The following is a 16,609-nucleotide window of genomic DNA, read 5'->3' as shown; positions in this document are numbered from 1 at the left end:
TCTAATTGCTTTAAATATACCAACTTGTTTCGTCCATGCAATAGCCTATCTTACATGTGAAGAAACAGGCACAGAGAAGGTAAGTGACTTGCCCAAGCTCACACAGCCAGGAAGTGGCAGAACTAGCATTCGAGCCCAGGCAGCCTGGCCTCAGGGGGCATCTTCCCAACTATATCACATAGAGTGGGACCCTGTGCGGAGCACATCCTGGACACCCGCCCTGGGCGTTTCAGCACTCTCCTGCCCTCAGTCTCTTGCCACATCACCACCCTGGACATCGCCCTCTCCTGATGAAGAACCTATGATGGCTCCTATACTCGTAGAAGCCTGGACTTCAGCCTGGCATTGAGGCCTTGCACAGCTGGCCTGATCCTGCTTTCCCAACACACCCCACTGCTCTGGGCTGCACCCTGGGGTGCCCAGACCACCGCCTGTGTCCGGAAGGCCTCTGCCCGGACTGCTCCCTCTGCAGGGATGCCATTCCTCCACCCTCACTCCGTGAGCCCGTCCCGGGCCCCAAGGCTCAGCTCAAATGCTGCCCACCCCCCGCCCACCCTCCTCTGCACACACCCCCAAGGGCCAGAGCTCACTTCACAGACACAGAGAACTCCCCTGGGGAGCTCTCGCTCTCCCGGATCAGGAAGGCTCCCAGATGGTTCCGCTTCATCAGAATCTCTTCCGCCAGCTGCCGGGAAATCCTGCCCGAGTACCACCTGTGGAGAGAGGGAGCCGGTGAAGGCAGTGTGAGACCAGGCTCTCAGCCAGCCTCCCACCCCGTGCCAGGTGTTCAAGGTCTGAGACAAGGGAGATGTGATTGCACCCATTTTACAGATGGGAAAACTGAGGCACAGAGAGGTGAAGCAATACACCCACAATCACACAGCAGAGGCAGGCAGGAGCTGGAACACAATCCCAGCATTTTAGCTCCTGAGGCCAGCCTCTCCTACCATGCCAGCAAACACACACCCTTATGGAAACAGAAAAGTCACACTCCAGTGAGCCACACCCCAGCCAACCTCAGTCTAACTTTCCCTTTGAGATGGTAGATTCTTTAAAGTCAAAAAATAAATCAGGCTCGGTGGTGCATGACCGTAGTTCAGCTACTCGGGAGGCTGAGATGGGAGGATCACTTGAGGCCAAGACTTTGAGACCAGCCTGGGGAATAGAGAACCTCCCACCCCCATTCCTTAAAAAAATACTTTTGGCCGGGCGCGGTGGCTCCCGCCTGTAATCCCAGCACTTTAGGAGGCCGAGGCAGGAGGATCACGAGGTCAGGAGATCAAGACCATCCTGGCTAACACGGTGAAACCCCGTCTCTACTAAAAATACAAAAAAATTAGCCGAGCGTGGCGGCATGCACCTGTAGTCCCAGCTGCTGGGGAGGCTGAGGCAGGAGAATGGCATGAACCCAGGAGGCGGTGCTTGCAGTGAGCCGAGATCGCACCACTGTCCTCCAGCCTGGGTGACAGAGCAAGACTCCGTCTCAAAAACAAACAAACAAACAAACAAACAAACACTTTAAAAAAAAAAATAGAGTCTTGTTCTGCCGTCCAGGTTGGAGTGCGGTGGCATGATCTCAGCTCACTGCAACCTCCGCCTCCTGGGTTCAAGTGATTCTCCTGTCTCAGCCTCCCGAGTAGCTGGGACTACAGGTGTGTGCCACCGCCCTGGCTAATATACATATATATATATATATATATATATATATATATATATATATATATTTGTATTTTTAGTAGAGACAGGGTTTCACCATGTTAGCCAGGATGGTTTTGATCTCCTGACCTCGTGATCCGCCCACCTCAGCCTCCCAAAGTACTGGGATTACAGGCGTGAGCCACCGCGCCCGACTGAGAACTGTAAGAAATAAATTTGTGTTATTTATTTATTTAAGCCACAAAGTCTGTGTATTTTGTTATGGAGCCCAAGAAAAGACAAGCAGCTTCTTCTGAAACTAAACACTCTTTCGGTATGATCAGAACTCGTGCCTCTTGGTGTCTACCCAAATGAGTTGAAAATGTCCACACAAAAACCTGCACACCTGTTTATAGCAGCTTTATCCATAATTGCCAAAACTTGGAACAAACATGTTCCTGAATAGAGCCGGCGGCTGTGGCTTGTGTCTGCAGTCCCTGCTACTTGGGCAGCTGGGGCAGTCACTTGAGATACTTGGGCAGCTGAGGCAGTCAGTCAGTCACTTGAGATCAGCAGTTTGAGACCAGTCTGGGCAACAGAGTGAGACCCCCATCTCTATAAAAAGTACTTTTAGGGCCGGGTGCGGGTGGCTCACGCCTGTAATCCCAGGAACTTCGGGAGGCCGAGGCGGGCGGATCACCGAGATCAGGAGTTGGAGACCAGCCTGGCTAACACGGTGACACCCCGTTTCTGCCAAAAAAAAAAAAAAGCCTGGAGTGGCGTGTGCGCCTTTAAACCCCGGCTACTCGGGAGGGCTTAGGCAGGAGACTCGCTTGAGCCCGGGAGGCAGATGTTGCTAGGAGCCGAGATGGCGCCACTGCACTCCAGCCTGCGCGCCAGACAGGACAAGAGACCCGGAGACCCCGTCTGGAGGTGGGAGTGGCGGGCGGGAAACGGCAACAAAAGAGGCAGCGAGAATGGGAGAAAACGCAAAAAGAGAATAGGAGGTGCCACACAGCACCCCCCCACGCCGAAGCCTAAAATTAAAAACCCACCCGGACGAAACACGACGGCCATCGCCGCTGAAACAGAAAGCAAAAGCCTTCCTCCCCACATGCGACGCACGAACTGAACAGCCCGGAGAGCTCGCACACTAGCGCTATCATTGAACCATCAAGAAGGAAAAACCACTCAGACCGCGTTCTCTCCCTCTTACTCCCCCAAGCGGAGAGAAGAACGATCATCAATGGCTGACGGCAGTTGCAGCTAAGCAACACCATAAAGCCGGCTTCACGCTCAGGAGAAAACGCTATGTCTCTTCCTCGTGGCTTTCGGTGCTCTACACGTTCAGAGAAACTTCTCTAGTAACGAACTATAGAAATGATCCCTGAAAGTATAGTCTTAACGCCCTCTTCCCGGCCTCTGCTAGGTCTACAGCTGCCGCAAACTTTTAACTGATGGCGAGATACTTTCGCTAGTTCCGATGCCATTAGGAAACAAATAGGAAAATAGTTTGGCAATAACAGCTTTTCGAATATTATCACTTGACACATTTTAACGTTTTAGGTGGAAAGGTAATTTTAAAAATTGTTTTAAGAAGTTTAAAAGCAGGCATGCTTAATTAGCATAATACTGAATGACAGCCAATCACAAACTGAATTTTTAAAACCGGAAGTGTTTGCTCCTGGTGTGGTGCGCCCGCCTGTCATCCGGGAATCCCAGCGTTTTGCGAGCCCACGCCCAGGCCCAGGAGGGAGGATCCTTTGTTCTATGAGTTCGACACCAGCCCAGGCAATATAGCGGAATCCCGTCTCTACCAAGGGGGGGTGGGGGGGGGGTGGGGGGGAATCAACAATGAGCTGGGCGTGATGGCACCGTCTGTAGTCCCAGCTACTCGGGAGGCTGAAGCGGGATGATCGTTTGAGTCAGGGAAGCTGGCTGAGTTCAAAGCTGCAGTGAGCTTTGATCAATTACCCCCACTGCACCCCAGCCTGGGAGACAGAGTGAGATCTTGACTCTTAAAAACAATTTTTTTTTTAGGGGGGATGGTATAAAATAGATACAAAATTTACCATTTTAACCATTTTTCACATATACAATTCAGTGGCATTAAGTACATTCGTGTAGCCATTGGCATGTAATCATCACCATTATTTATCTCCAGAACTTTTTCGACATCCCAAACTGAAACTCTACCCATAAAACAAACTTCCCTTTCCTCCCTCCGCCCAGACCCTTTTAACCACTATTCTACTTTCCGTCTCTATGAATTTGATTCTTGTAGGTATCTCTATAAGTGGAAACATGCAATATTGTCCTTTTGTATCTGGCTTATTTCACTTAGAATGGCGTTTTCAAGGTTCATTCACGTTGTAACATGTTGCAGAATTTCACTCCTTTTTCAGGCTGGAGTGCAATGATGCATGATGTGACAGCTCACTGCAGCCTTGACCCCCCGGGCTCAGGTGATCCTCCCACGTCAGCCTCCTGAGTAGCTGGGATTGTAGGCACATGCCATCACGCTCCGCTAATTTTTTGTATTTTTTGTAGGGAGGGGGTTTCACCACATTGCCCAGGATGGTCTTGAACTCCTGGGCTCAAGGGATCCACCCGCCTCGGCCGCTCAAAGTGGTGGGACTACAGGCGTGAGCCACCACGCCCAGCGGTTTTCTTAATTACATTTTTGAATTGTTCCTTGCTAGTGCATAAAAACACAACTGGACCGGGCACGGTGGCTCACGCCTGTCATCCTAGCACTTTGGGAGGCCGAGGCGGGTGGATCACGAGGTCAGGAGATCAAGACCATCCTGGCCAACATGGTGAAACCTCGTCTCTACTAAAAATACAAAAACTGGCCGGGCGTGGTGGCCTGCGCCTGTAATCCCAGCTACTGGGGAGGCTGAGGCAGGAGAATGGCTTGAACCCGGGAGGCAGAGGCTGCAGTGAGCCAAGATCACGCCATTGCACTCCAGCCTGGGCGATAAGAGCATAACTCCTCAAAAAAACAAACAGGAAACCACACAACTGGTTTTTGTGAGTTGATCTTGTGTGATCTGAAACTTTGCTGCATTTGCTTATTAGCTCTAGTAATTATTGTGCGTGTATTCTTTGGGATTTTCCGTATTTAAAGCGATGGTTTTATTTCTTATTTCTCAATTTGGTGCCTTTTCTTACCTAAAGGCTCTGGCTACAACTTCTAGCAAAATGTTGACTAGGCCAGGCGCGGTGGCTCACATCTGTAATTCCAGCATTTTGGGAGGCCGAGGCAGGCAGATAACAAGGTCAGGAGCTCAAGAGCATCCTGGCCAACATGGTGAAACCCTGTCTCTACTAAGAATACAAAAATTAGCCAGGCGTGGCAGTGCGCACCTGTAGTCCCAGCTACTGGGGAGGCTGAGGCAGGAGAATTGCTTGAACCCGGGAGGCAGAGGCTGCAGTGAGCCGAGATCACGCCACTGCATTCCAGCCTGGGCGACAGAGCAAGACTCCTTCTCGAAAACACAACAAAACAAACAAAACAAAAAAACAACATTGAGTAGCAGTGGTAAAGGTGAACCTCTGTGTCTTGTTCCTGAACTTAGGGGGAAAGCTTTTAGTCTTTCACCGCTAAGTATGATGGTAACTGTGGTTTTTTCACAAATACCTTTTATAATGTTGAGGCAAATCCCCTCGTTTCATAGTTTTCTCTATGTTTTAATGATGAAATGTTAGAATTTCTTAGATGCTTTTTCTGTGTCAGCTGGAATGACTGTTTTTTTCCCTTTGTTCTACTAATGCGGTACATTACGTTAACGGATTTTCTTATGTTGAACCACCCCCTGCATTCCTGGGATGAATCCCTCCCATCCCCTCAGCTGCAGCACCTGATTAAAGCCTTCCTCCTTGGCAATAATCGTTGTCTCAGTGATTGGCTTTCTGTGAGGTGAGCAGCAGGCCCTAGATGGAACCCCTGGTGTTTGAGTAACACCAGGATGGCCAGTAGCCTCCAGACGCCGGAGGAGTCAAGGAAGGATCCCCCTTCGAGGCTTCAACAGTTTGATTCCTGACTTTGAGCCTCCAGAACTGCGAGAGAATAATTTCTGTTTTGACAGAGTTTCACTTCATCACCCAGGCTGGAGTGCAGTGGCACGATCTGGGCTCACTGCAACCTCTGCCTCCTGGGTTCAAGTCACTCTCATGCCTCAGCCTCCTGAGTAGCTGGGATTACAGGCATGCGCCACCGCGCCTGGCTAATTTTTGTATTTTTAGTAGAGACAGGGTTTCACCATGTTGGCCAGACTGGTCTTGAACTCCTGAGCTCAAGTGATCTGCCTGCCTTGGCCTCCCAAATTCTGGGATTATAGGTGCAAGCCACCATGCCCGGCCTACATTTCTGTGTTTTTTTTTTTTTTTTTTTTGAGACGGAATTTCGCTCTTGTTGCCCAGGCTGGAATGCAGCTCTTGGTGTCTACCCAAATGAGTTGAAAATGTATGTCCACACAAGCCTGGAAACATATGTTTATAGCGGCTTTATCCATAATTGCCAAAACTTGGAACTAAGATGTTCCTAAATAGAGCCGGGGGCGGTGGCTTGTGTCTGTAATCCCTGCTACCTGGGCAGCTGAGGCAGGCAGTAACTTGAGATCAGGGGTTTGAGACCAGTTTGGGCAACAGAGGGAGACCCCATCTCTATAAAAAAAAATACTTTTAGGGTCGGGCGTGGTGGCTCATGCGTGTAATCTAACCTCTTTGGAAGGCTGAGGCGGGTGGATCACCTGAGGTCAGGAGTTCGTCACCAGCCTGGCCAACATGGTGAAACCCCATCTCTACTAAAAATACAAAAAATTATCTGGGCGTGGTGTCGGGCTCCCGTAATTCCAGCGATTCGGAAGGCTGAGGCAGGAGAATCACTTGAACCCAGGAGGCGGAGGTTGCAGTGAGCAGAGATCTTGCCATTGCACTCCAGCCTGGGCAACAAGAGCGAGATACCATCTCAAAAAAAAAACACAAAAACCAAAAAACTTAAAAAAAAAATAGACTGGGTGTGGTGACTCATGCCTGTAATCCCAGCACTTTGGGAGGCTGAGACAGGTGGATCACGAGGTCAGAAGATCAAGACCATCCTGGCCAACATGGTGAAACCCCATTTCTAATAAAAATACAAAAATTAGCCGGGCGTGGCAGTGCGTGTCTGTAGTCCCAGCTACTTGGGAGGCTAAAACAGGAGAATTGCTTGAACCGGGGAGGCAGAGAGTACAGTGAGTTGAGATCGTGTCACTGCACTCCAGCCTGGGAGACTCTGTCTCAAAAAAAAAAAAAAAAAGAAAGTAAAAGAAAATAAAAAAAGAAAAACCCCAAAGGCAAAACACTACAAGAGGCAGAAAAAGAGTGGAAGACAAAAATAGAAACAAAGGCAACAAATAGAAAACAGTAAAAACAAAAAAAGGCAGCTATTAATCCAATTATATCAACATCCCTTTGCATATCAATGGTCCAGATGAACCAATTAAAAGACAGAGATTGTCAGAGTGAGCAAAAAACAAGACGTAACTATATGTTGCTTACAAGAACTACACTTTAAAGACTTATGTATTAAAAGCGAATGGATAAAGAAAGATCTATGCCAACACTGATCAAAAGAAAGCAGGAGTCTCTATATTAATTTCAGACAGTACAGACTTCAGAGCAAGGAGAGTCATCAGGAATAGGCCAGGCACAGTGGCTCACACCTGTAATCCCAGCACTTTGGGAGGCCAAGGCGGGCAGATCGCCTGAGGCCAGGAGTTCGAGACCAGCCTGGCCAACTCGATGAAACCCTGTCTTTACTAAAAATGCAGAAATTAGCAGGGCGTGGTGGTAATCCCAGCCTGTAATCCCAGCTACTCTGCAGGCTGAGGCACGGGAATCGCTTGAGCGTGGGAGGCAGAGGTTGCATTGAGCCGAGATCCCTGCACTCCAGCCTGGTTCGCAGAGACCCTGTCTGAAAAACAAAAAGAAAAGAAAAGAGAGTCATCCAGGATAAGGACAGGGCATTACATAATGATTAAGGAGTCAATGCTCAAAGAAGACATAACAGTCCTTAACATGTATGATCCTAACAAGAGAACATCAAAATATCTGAGGGAAAAAGCGACAGCACTGCAAGGAGAAACTATTATAGTTGGCGACTTCAATGTCCCTCTATCAGAAACGGACAGATCCAGCAGGCAGAAAATCCGTAACTCAGTAACACCCTCTATAACTGGATATAATGGAAACCTATGGACTATTTCATACAATGACAGCAGAAAAAAAAGAAAAGAAAAATGCTTTGGTTTTTCCCGTATCTTAGGCTGGAGAGCAGTGGCACGATCACAGCTCACTGCAGCCTTGAACTCCTGGGCTCAGGAGATCCTCCCGCCTCAGCATCCTGTCTAGTTGGGACTACAGGTGTGCACTAACACACCTGGCCAATTTTCTTTCTTTCTTTCTTTCTTTCTTTCTTTTTTTTTTTTTTGTGACGGAGTCTTGCTCTGTCGCCCAGGCTGGAGTACAATGGCACAATCTCGGCTCACTGCAAGCTCCGAGAATGGAAAATGGTTCACGCCATTCTCCTGCCTCAGCCTCCTGAGTAGCTGGGACTGCAGGCACCCACCACCATGCCCAGCTAATTTTTTGTATTTTTAGTAGAGATGGGGTTTCACCGTGTTATCCAGGATGGTCTTGATCTCCTGACCTCATGATCCGCCCACCTCGACCTCCCAAAGTGCTGGGATTACAGGCGTGAGCCACCGCGCCCGGCCCTTCTTTCTTTCTTTTTAAATTTTTTTCATCATGCAGCTCAAAATGTCATAATTTTTAAAAATTTACTTTTCTGTAGAGATGGGATCTTGCTATGTTGCCCAGGCTAGTCTTGAACTCCTGGCCTCAAGCAATCCTCCTACCTCGGCCTCCCAAAGTTCTAGGATTACAGGTGTAAGCCTGAGTCACCATGCCTAACCACAAATATATATTTTTATTTTTTGAGACGGAGTTTCACTCTTCTTGCTCAGGCTGGAGTGTAATGGCATGATCTCAGCTCACCGCAACCTCCACCTCCCGGGTTCAAGCAATTCTCCTGCCTCAGCCTCCCGAGTAGCTGGGATTACAGGCATGTGCCACCATGCCTGGCTAATTTTGTATTTTTAGTAGAGATGGGGTTTCTCCATGTTGGTGAGGCTGGTCTCCAACTCCCGACCTCAGGTGATCCGCCCGCCTTGGCCTCCCAAAGTGCTGGGATTACAGGCGTGAGCCACCAAGCCCGGCCCAAATAAAATGTGGTGTTTTTTTTGTTTGTTTGTTTGGTTTTTTAGATGGAGTCTTGCTATGTAGCCCAGGCTGGAGTGCAGTGGCACGATCTCGGTTCATTGCAGCCTCCGCCTCCTGGGTTCAAGCGATTCTCCTGCCTCAGCCTCCCAAGTAGCTGGGACCACAGGTGCGTGCCAACATGCCCGGCTAACTTTTTGTATTTTTAGTAGAGACGGGGTTTTACCACGTTAGCCAGGATAGTCTCGATCTCCTGACCTCGTGATCTGCCCACCTTGGCCTCCCAAAGTGCGGGGATTACAGGCGTGAGCCACCATGCCCAGCCTATAGATACTTTAAAAAAACATTTTATTTGTCACGGGTGCCGGGTGAGCGAGCACGCCCGGCAATGATGAGTTTTATCTGGGCTGTTATACATCTGAGAAACGTCCAGGGGATGGCGCCCAAGAGGCATTTGGAGCTCAGAGAAGAGGTCAAAGGTGGACTTGGTGAGGTTAGGGAGTCTCTTGGGGCTGTGGGAGTGGTTCCTGAACTGTGATCCGCACTGTCCCCCAACTTACATACCCAGAACAGCCAGGCTTGGGTAATAGTGGGATCTCTCACCCTCAAAGGGCCAAACTGGGTAGAACTCAGGGCTTCCTTTTTTTTTTTTTTTTTGAGATGGAGTCTTGCTCTGTCGCCCAGGCTGGAGTGCAGTGGCACAATCTTGGCTCACCGCAACCTCCGCCTCCCGGGTTCAAGTGAGTCTCCCGCCTCAGCCTCCCAAGTAGCTGAGATTACAGGTTCATGCCACCATGCCTGGCTAATTTTTTGTATTTTTTTTAGTAGAAATGGGATTTCATCATGTTAGCCAGGCTGGTCTCAAACTCCTGACCTCAGGTGATCCTCCTGCCTCGGCCTCCCAAAGTGCTGGGATTACAGGCGTGAGCCACCACGCCCAGCCAGGGCTTCCTTTTTAGGATCCAAAGTTAGGGAGAAGCTGAGGCCACCCTGGCTGGTCTCTTAGCCCTGGAAGGATCTGACTGACCATGATTAATGAGTCTTTTCACTCTAGCGACACCAAGATATTCTGGGTCCCAGCTTGGTAGTGCCGGGAGCCAGCAATGAGTCCACTCAATGGAGCTCAGGCACCAGCAAGGACAGGGGGGCAGACAGGGGCAGGGGTCATCAAGACAGCAGACATGGCTTAATAGCCATCCTAGGGATGTGAAGGGTGTGTCATTGTGGGTTCGACTTGCATTTCCCTAATGACAAATGAGGTTGAGCATCTTTCAGGAGCTGTGAGCCATTTGTATACCTTATTTGGGGAAAAGTCTTTTAGGATCCTTTGCCCATTTTTAAATTGTGTTTTAAATTGTTGTTTGTGTTCTAGTATTGAATTCTATGAGTTCTTGTGTATTCTGGATATGAAACTTTCACCAGATTTATTATTTACAAATATTTTCTTCCATTCTGTAGGTTGTCTTTTCACTTTCTTGAAAGTGTCCTTTGATGAGCAAAAGTTTTAATTTTGATAAAATACAATTTATCATTTCATTGCTTGTATTTTGAGTATCATATCAAAGGTTCCATTGACAAATACAAGGCATGAAAACGTACCCCTGCGTTTTTTATTTTTATTTAATTATTGTTATTTGTTTGTTGGTTGTTTCTGGTTTTTATTCTTTGAGACAAGGTCTTGCTCTGTGGCCCAGCCTGGAGTGTAGTGATGCGATCTCTGCTCACTGCAGACTTGACTTCTTGGGCTCCAGTGATTCTCCTGCCTGGGCTTTCCAAAGTGCTGGGATTACAGGCGCGAGCCGCCACACTCAGCCATTTTTTTTTTTCTTTATCAAGATTTTTTTGGCCATTGTAGATCATTTGCAATTCCATGTGAATTTCAAAATTAGCTGGTGAATCCCTTTAATGAATGTTTTATTTCAGTTACTATACTTTTCTTTTCTTTCTTTTCTTTTTTTTTATTTTTTTGAGACAGAGTTTCACTCTTGTCGCCCAGGCTGGAGTTCAGTGGCGTGATCTTGGCTCACTGTAACCTCTGCCTCCCGGGTTCAAGCGATTCTCCTGCCTCAGCCTCCCGAGTAGCTGGGATTACAGGTGCCCGCCACCATGCCTGGCTAATTTTGTATTTTTAGTAGAGATGGGGTTTCACCATCTCTGGCCTCCGAAAGTGCTGGGATTACAGGGGTGAGCCACTGCACCCGGCTATTTTAGTTACTATACTTTTCAACTTCATAATTTCCATTTGGTTTTTTTTTTATAATTTCGACTTTTTTTTTTTTTATTCGGAGTCTTGCCCTGTCGCCCAGGTTGGAGTGCAATGGTGCAATCTCAGCTCACCGCAACCTCTACCTCCCAGGTTCAAGGGATTCTCCTGTCTCAGCCTCCCGAGTAGCTGGGATTATAGGTATGCACCACCATACCCAGTTAATTTTTTTTTTTTAATCTTTAGTAGAGACAGGGTTTCACCATGTTGGCCAGGCTGGTCTCAAACTCCTGACCTCGTGATCCACCCGCCTCGGCCTCCCAAAGTGCTGGGATTACAGGCGTGAGCCACCGTGCCTGGCAATTTCTATCTTTTTATCGGTATTCTCTATTTGATGAAACACCATCATCATACATTCCTTTATTTATTTAGTCACAGTTTCCTTTGGTTTTATGAACGTGTGTATAATGGCTACTTTAAAGTCTTTTTCTGATAAATCAACATGTGCCCTCTCACAGGCAGTTTCCTTTGCCTGCATTTCCCCCTATCTATGGGTCATGCTTTCCTGTTTATTAAATTTTTTGCAGGCTTCATATATATATATATATATATTTTTGGAAACAGGACATTTAAATAATACATTGTAGCAATTCTGGGTATGAGTCTCCCCTGACCTGGGCTTGTTATTATTTTCTTGTTTATTTGTTTAGTGACTGGCTGGATTGTTTTAGTGAAGTCTATTTCTTCCCTACGATGTTCAGCTTCTATGGTCGTTCTCAGGGGGCCCAGCTTTGAGTATGCCTGCAGTTACTCTGGGATGACAGTGGTTTTGGAAGGCTCTCTTCCTCTTTCCCTGACCATATCCAGCTGTTAAGCTATGCAAATTTTCTTTTCTTTTTTCTTTCTTTCTTTCTTCTTTTTTTTTTTTGAGATGGAGTCTCGCTCTGTCGCCCAGGCTGGAGTGCAGTGGCACAGTCTCGGCTCACTGCAACCTCCGCCTCCCGGGTTCAAGCAATCCTCTGACTCAGCCTCCCAAGTAGTTGGGATTACAGGCACCTGCCACCACGCCCGGCTAATTATTGTATTTTTTGTTTTTTAGTAGAGACGGGGTTTGACCGTCTTGGCCAGGCTGGTCTTGAACTCCTGACCTAGTGATCCACCCACCTCAGCCTCCCAAAGTGTTGGGATTTTAGGCATGAGCCACTGCACCCAGCCCTTCTTTTTTTAATCCTTGCTTGGTTGAAATAAGCTCTGCAAGTTGCCAATGGATTGCTTTATAATTTCCTATAATGCCCTGCACTACACACTGATCCTATCAAGTTTGGCTCCTTGGAAGAAATAGTGTGTGAGGTCAATGTCTGCTATTTGTTCTGACCTCAGGAGGGCTCCCTCTACTGGTGCTATTCCCTGTTCTCTCCTGTAAACGAGCAGCCTAGAGTTCAGCTTGTGTCTTGAATCTTCTCCTAATTATCTCTCACCATAATCTCTACTATTCTCAAAAGCACCTTTTGGGCCGGGTGCGGTGGCTCACGCCTGTAATCCCAGCACTTTGGGAGGCTGAGGTGGGCGGATCACCTGAGGTCGGGAGTTCGAGACCAGCCTGGTCAACATGGTGCAAACCCCGTCTCTACTAAAAAAAAAAAAAAAAAAATTAGCTGGATGTGATGGTAGGCACCTGTAATCCCAGCTACTCGGGAGGCCGAGGCAGGAGAATCGCTTGAACCCAGGAGGCGGAGGTTGCAGTGAGCGGAGATCACGTCACTGCACTCTCAAACAAACCTAACCAAAATCAAAACAAAAGCAACTTTTGCCTTGAATTCCTTCGTTCTCTGTAGCAAATGAGGTCAGTTGCTTTGGGAAGAGATTAGGAAGTCTCTTTTTTATGGCCTGTTTCTTCATTAGACAAAAATCTCTCTGAGCCAGGGCCCTGGAGCTGGGGGTGGAGACTTTGGAAAGCTTCTCTCTGAGTGACACCCTGCGCTAGGGGCTGAGGACTTGGTGGGAGTGGGGACAATGGCCGAGGTCCTCAAAGTTTGCCTCTCCTGTTGTCGAGCTACTTCCACACGAGCCAGGGCCGGAGTGATCAGGACCCCAGCACTCGCAGAACACTGCACCCAAGGCAGAGCCTCTGTTCCTTGAGTGGGGCTGGGTGCAAGAAGGGGGCCCCCAACTCTTGGCTACACTCATCCAGGACTTAGTCTCAGCAACAGGTGGCTGGGGGTAGAATAGGAAATTGATGTCCTGTTCTTCCTGGGAGGCAAGCCCTCCTACTGGGAGCTGGGGGCAGAGGGAGCCCTGTTTCCCTGGTCTGGAGGCAGCAGGGGACCCCATGTTCTTGGCTGCAGCTGTCCAGAGTGGAGTCTCAGCCTCACTGAGCTGAGAGGAAGGGCAAGAGGGGCCATGATCTCAGTGCAAACACCATGGCCTCACCTTTTTAAACCAAATATTCATAGATGTTCATGAATCCATGTTTCTTCATTTGCATTTTCTTTTTTTTTTTCCAGACAAAGTCTCGCTCTGTCCTCAGAGACAGGAGTACAATGGTGTGATCATAGCTCACTATCACCTTGAAATCCAGGACCGAAACAATCCTCCCACCTCAGCCTCCTGAGTAGCTGGGATTACAGGTGAGAGCCACCATGCCTGGCCTATTTTTGTTGTTGTTTATTTTTGTAGAGATGGGGTCTCACTATGTTGTCCAGGCTGGTCTTGAACGCCTGGGTTCAAGCATTCCTCCTGCTCCAGCTTCCCAAAGTGCTGGGATTACAGGTGTGAGCCACCATGCCTGGCCTGTTTCTTCATTTTCTTTTCTTTCTTTCTTTCTTTTTTTTTTTTTTTCTGAGACAGAGTCTCCCTCTGTCACCCAGGCTGGAGTGCAGTGGCACAATTTCTGCTCACTGCAATCTCCACCTCCCAGGTTCAAGTGATTCTATTTCCAAGTAGCTGGGACTACAGGCGTGCGCCACCATGCCTGGCCAATTTTTGTATTTTAAGTAGACACAGGGAGGCGGAGGTTGCAGTGAGCTGAGATCATGCCACTGCACTCTAGTGCAGGCAATAAAAGCAAAACTCTGTCTCAAAAAATTTTTTTTTCAGGGAGTTCTCTCAGGTGTTTCAGCCAATCTCTGATGATAAAAAGTTCCCCAGTCAGCCTGTTTGGAGTGTTCCAGGGTCTAGTAGTCTAGTCCAGTCTACTAATTACAGAACTCAAACTGCATTGAAATTGCAGTTTCCATCCAATCTCACGATCCTTAACATAATCACACTGGCAAAGTCCCTCTTGTCATATAAGGGAACATTCCAAGTTCTTGAGATCAGGACCTAGATGTCTTCGGGGCTGTTACTCAGCTGATCACAGGGGGTTAGGGTTTCAGCACTGAGGCAGTGGCTGGGTCTGCCCTGGCCTGGTGTGGCCTGTGGCCAGTGATGAGTTTTCCTCCTGTGAGCAGCTTTTGAGGGACCTCCATAAACCAAAACCAAAATCCTAAGCCCCTTAACCATCCGAATGGACTCCTTCTCTCGGCAAGGGCATTCCAAAGTTAACCTGAAAATGAGTTCAGGATATGATGGGAAGGGGGAGCTGGACATGCCTTGTTATAACCTCCTCGCTTTTGGAATTACTGTTAGAACGGACTCTTTCAGTCTGATAAGAAACATTTACACTATATTCTCTCTGAAGCCAGCTACCTGGAGGCTTCATCTGCATAATAAAACCTTGGTTTCCAAAACTCCTTATTTCGTTGTTGTTGTTTTTTGTTTTTTTTTTTTTTGAGATAGGGTTTCTCTTTTGTTGCCCAGGCTGGAGTATAATGGGGTGATCTCGGCTCACTGCAACCTCCGCCTCCTGGGTTCAAGCAATTCTCCTGCCTCAGCTTCCCAATTAGCTGGGATTACAGGCGTGCGCCACCACTCCCGGCTAATTTTGTATATACATTTTTTGAGATGGAGTTTCACTCTTGTCGCCCAGGCTGGAGTGCAGTGGCATGATCTTGGCTCACTGCAACTTCCGTCTCCTGGGTTCAAGTGATTCTCCTGCCTCAGCCTCCCAAGTAGCTGGGATTATAGGCACTCGCCACCACGCCTAGCTAATTTTTTATTTTTAGTAGAGACGGGGTTTCACTATGTTGGCCAGGCTGGTCTCAAACTCCTAACCTCAGGTGATCCACCTGCCTCGGCCTCCCAAAGTGCTGGGATTGCAGGTGTGAGCCACCGTGCCCAGCCTAATTTTGTATTTTTGGTAGAGACAGGGTTTCACCATGTTGGTCAGGCTGGTCTCGAACTCCTGGCCTCAAGTGATCTGCCTGCCTTGACCTCCCAAAGTGCTGGGATCACAGGCATGAGCCACCACGCCTGGCCCAAGCCTCCAGTTTCCGATGGCCCCTCGTTCCAGGCCCCAGCGTCTGCCTCATTTGGGGTGCTGCATTCTTCAAGGGTCCTCTCAGTCAAGTCTCATTTGTGGGGTCCTCTCTGGTCTCCCGGAATCAGGGCAGATTTACCCTCCAACAAAGCTTTGCTGCTTACCTCACTGCACTCCTTGAGCTCGCTGTACAGTAGGCAGCCCAGGCTCCCAGCTCTGGCCCGAGCCACCTTGGGCAGGAATCCTTCGGGTTGAGGCCATGCGGCGAAGGAGTTGTAGGCATGGTTTGGCCCTCAGGCCTGCCTGGGTTTGAACCCCAGCCCTGCCACCTACCAACTATTGGTCACTTACCTCTTTGTAAAGGACTTGGCAGAGAATAAATACTTCTAAAACACATAAAAATAAACCCGGCATCTGTCCCACCGCCCCAGGGGACACACATTCAGCTTCATAAGGGGAAGTCCTCTTCCCCTCATATGGGTAGAAGCACCTCAAAACTGAGGCGGGGGCGGATCCCAACCCCTCCACTGCATCATTCTGAGGCTTTGAAACCTCAGCTGCAACAGAGCCGGAAAGAGGGGCCTTATAACATCCTGTCACCCTTGGGGTCGGGGGCAGCCAGAAGGCAGGGGTCTTTGAGTAGAGGGCAGCGTGGAGAAGCCCTGGAATGGAGCTGGGTGAGGCCAGGGCCAGCTCCATCCTGCCTGGTTGGCTCAGGGACTCCAGAGTGGGCGGCGGGCAGCTGTCATCTTCTCTTCTTTCCTCTCAACTATTTTTTTTTTTTTTTTTATTTGAGATGGAGTCTTGATGTGTCACCCAGGCTAGAGTGCAATGGTGCGATCTCGGCTCACTGCAACTTCCATCTCCCAGGTTCAAGCGATTCTTCTATTATTGGCCAGAAGGTCAGGGTGTGTTCATAGAATGATGGGTCCATGTCAAAAGGATAAGGAGACAGCTTGAAGGAGACCCCACTGGCCTAATCAGGGGCATTTTAAGCATCAAAATAAATGTAATAGTAATGGATTATAATCCACTGGCTAAAATATGAAACCATGAGTCCATATTAATATAAATGAAGGAAGAAAAACTTCTTTACAGAAAAAAAACAATGTGACTTCACACTGATTCATCCAGTGTCCATGCAACACCAC

The 16,609-nt window shown here is 48.4% G+C and overlaps 1 protein-coding gene, 1 long non-coding RNA gene and 1 other non-coding gene across 3 annotated transcripts in view; 1 reads left to right on the top strand and 2 right to left on the bottom strand.

The window, feature by feature from the left end:
- Positions 1–1,880: 1,880 nt before the first annotated feature.
- LOC134808956 (uncharacterized) lies at positions 1,881–3,360 on the bottom strand. The gene is made up of 2 exons (XR_010153249.1): positions 2,691–3,360; positions 1,881–2,223 (listed from the first exon to the last, which is right to left on the bottom strand). It is a non-coding gene; the product is annotated as an uncharacterized LOC134808956 (long non-coding RNA).
- On the bottom strand, positions 2,822–3,038 carry LOC112206207 (small nucleolar RNA U3). The gene has a single exon (XR_002940398.2). It is a non-coding gene; the product is annotated as a small nucleolar RNA U3 (small nucleolar RNA).
- Positions 3,318–16,609, top strand: part of GRAP (GRB2 related adaptor protein) — a 40,632-nt gene continuing 27,340 nt past the window's right edge. The window contains exons 1-2 of the mRNA XM_024350419.3: positions 3,318–3,426; positions 13,606–13,728. The gene's annotated coding sequence lies outside the window, so the exon portion shown is untranslated. The remainder of the gene's footprint in view (positions 3,427–13,605; positions 13,729–16,609) is intronic.

The sequence above is a fragment of the Pan troglodytes genome, chromosome 19 (assembly GCF_028858775.2).
Source record: "Pan troglodytes isolate AG18354 chromosome 19, NHGRI_mPanTro3-v2.0_pri, whole genome shotgun sequence".
Lineage (NCBI taxonomy): Eukaryota > Metazoa > Chordata > Mammalia > Primates > Hominidae > Pan > Pan troglodytes.
This window is presented reverse-complemented; position numbering and strand designations above follow the sequence as displayed.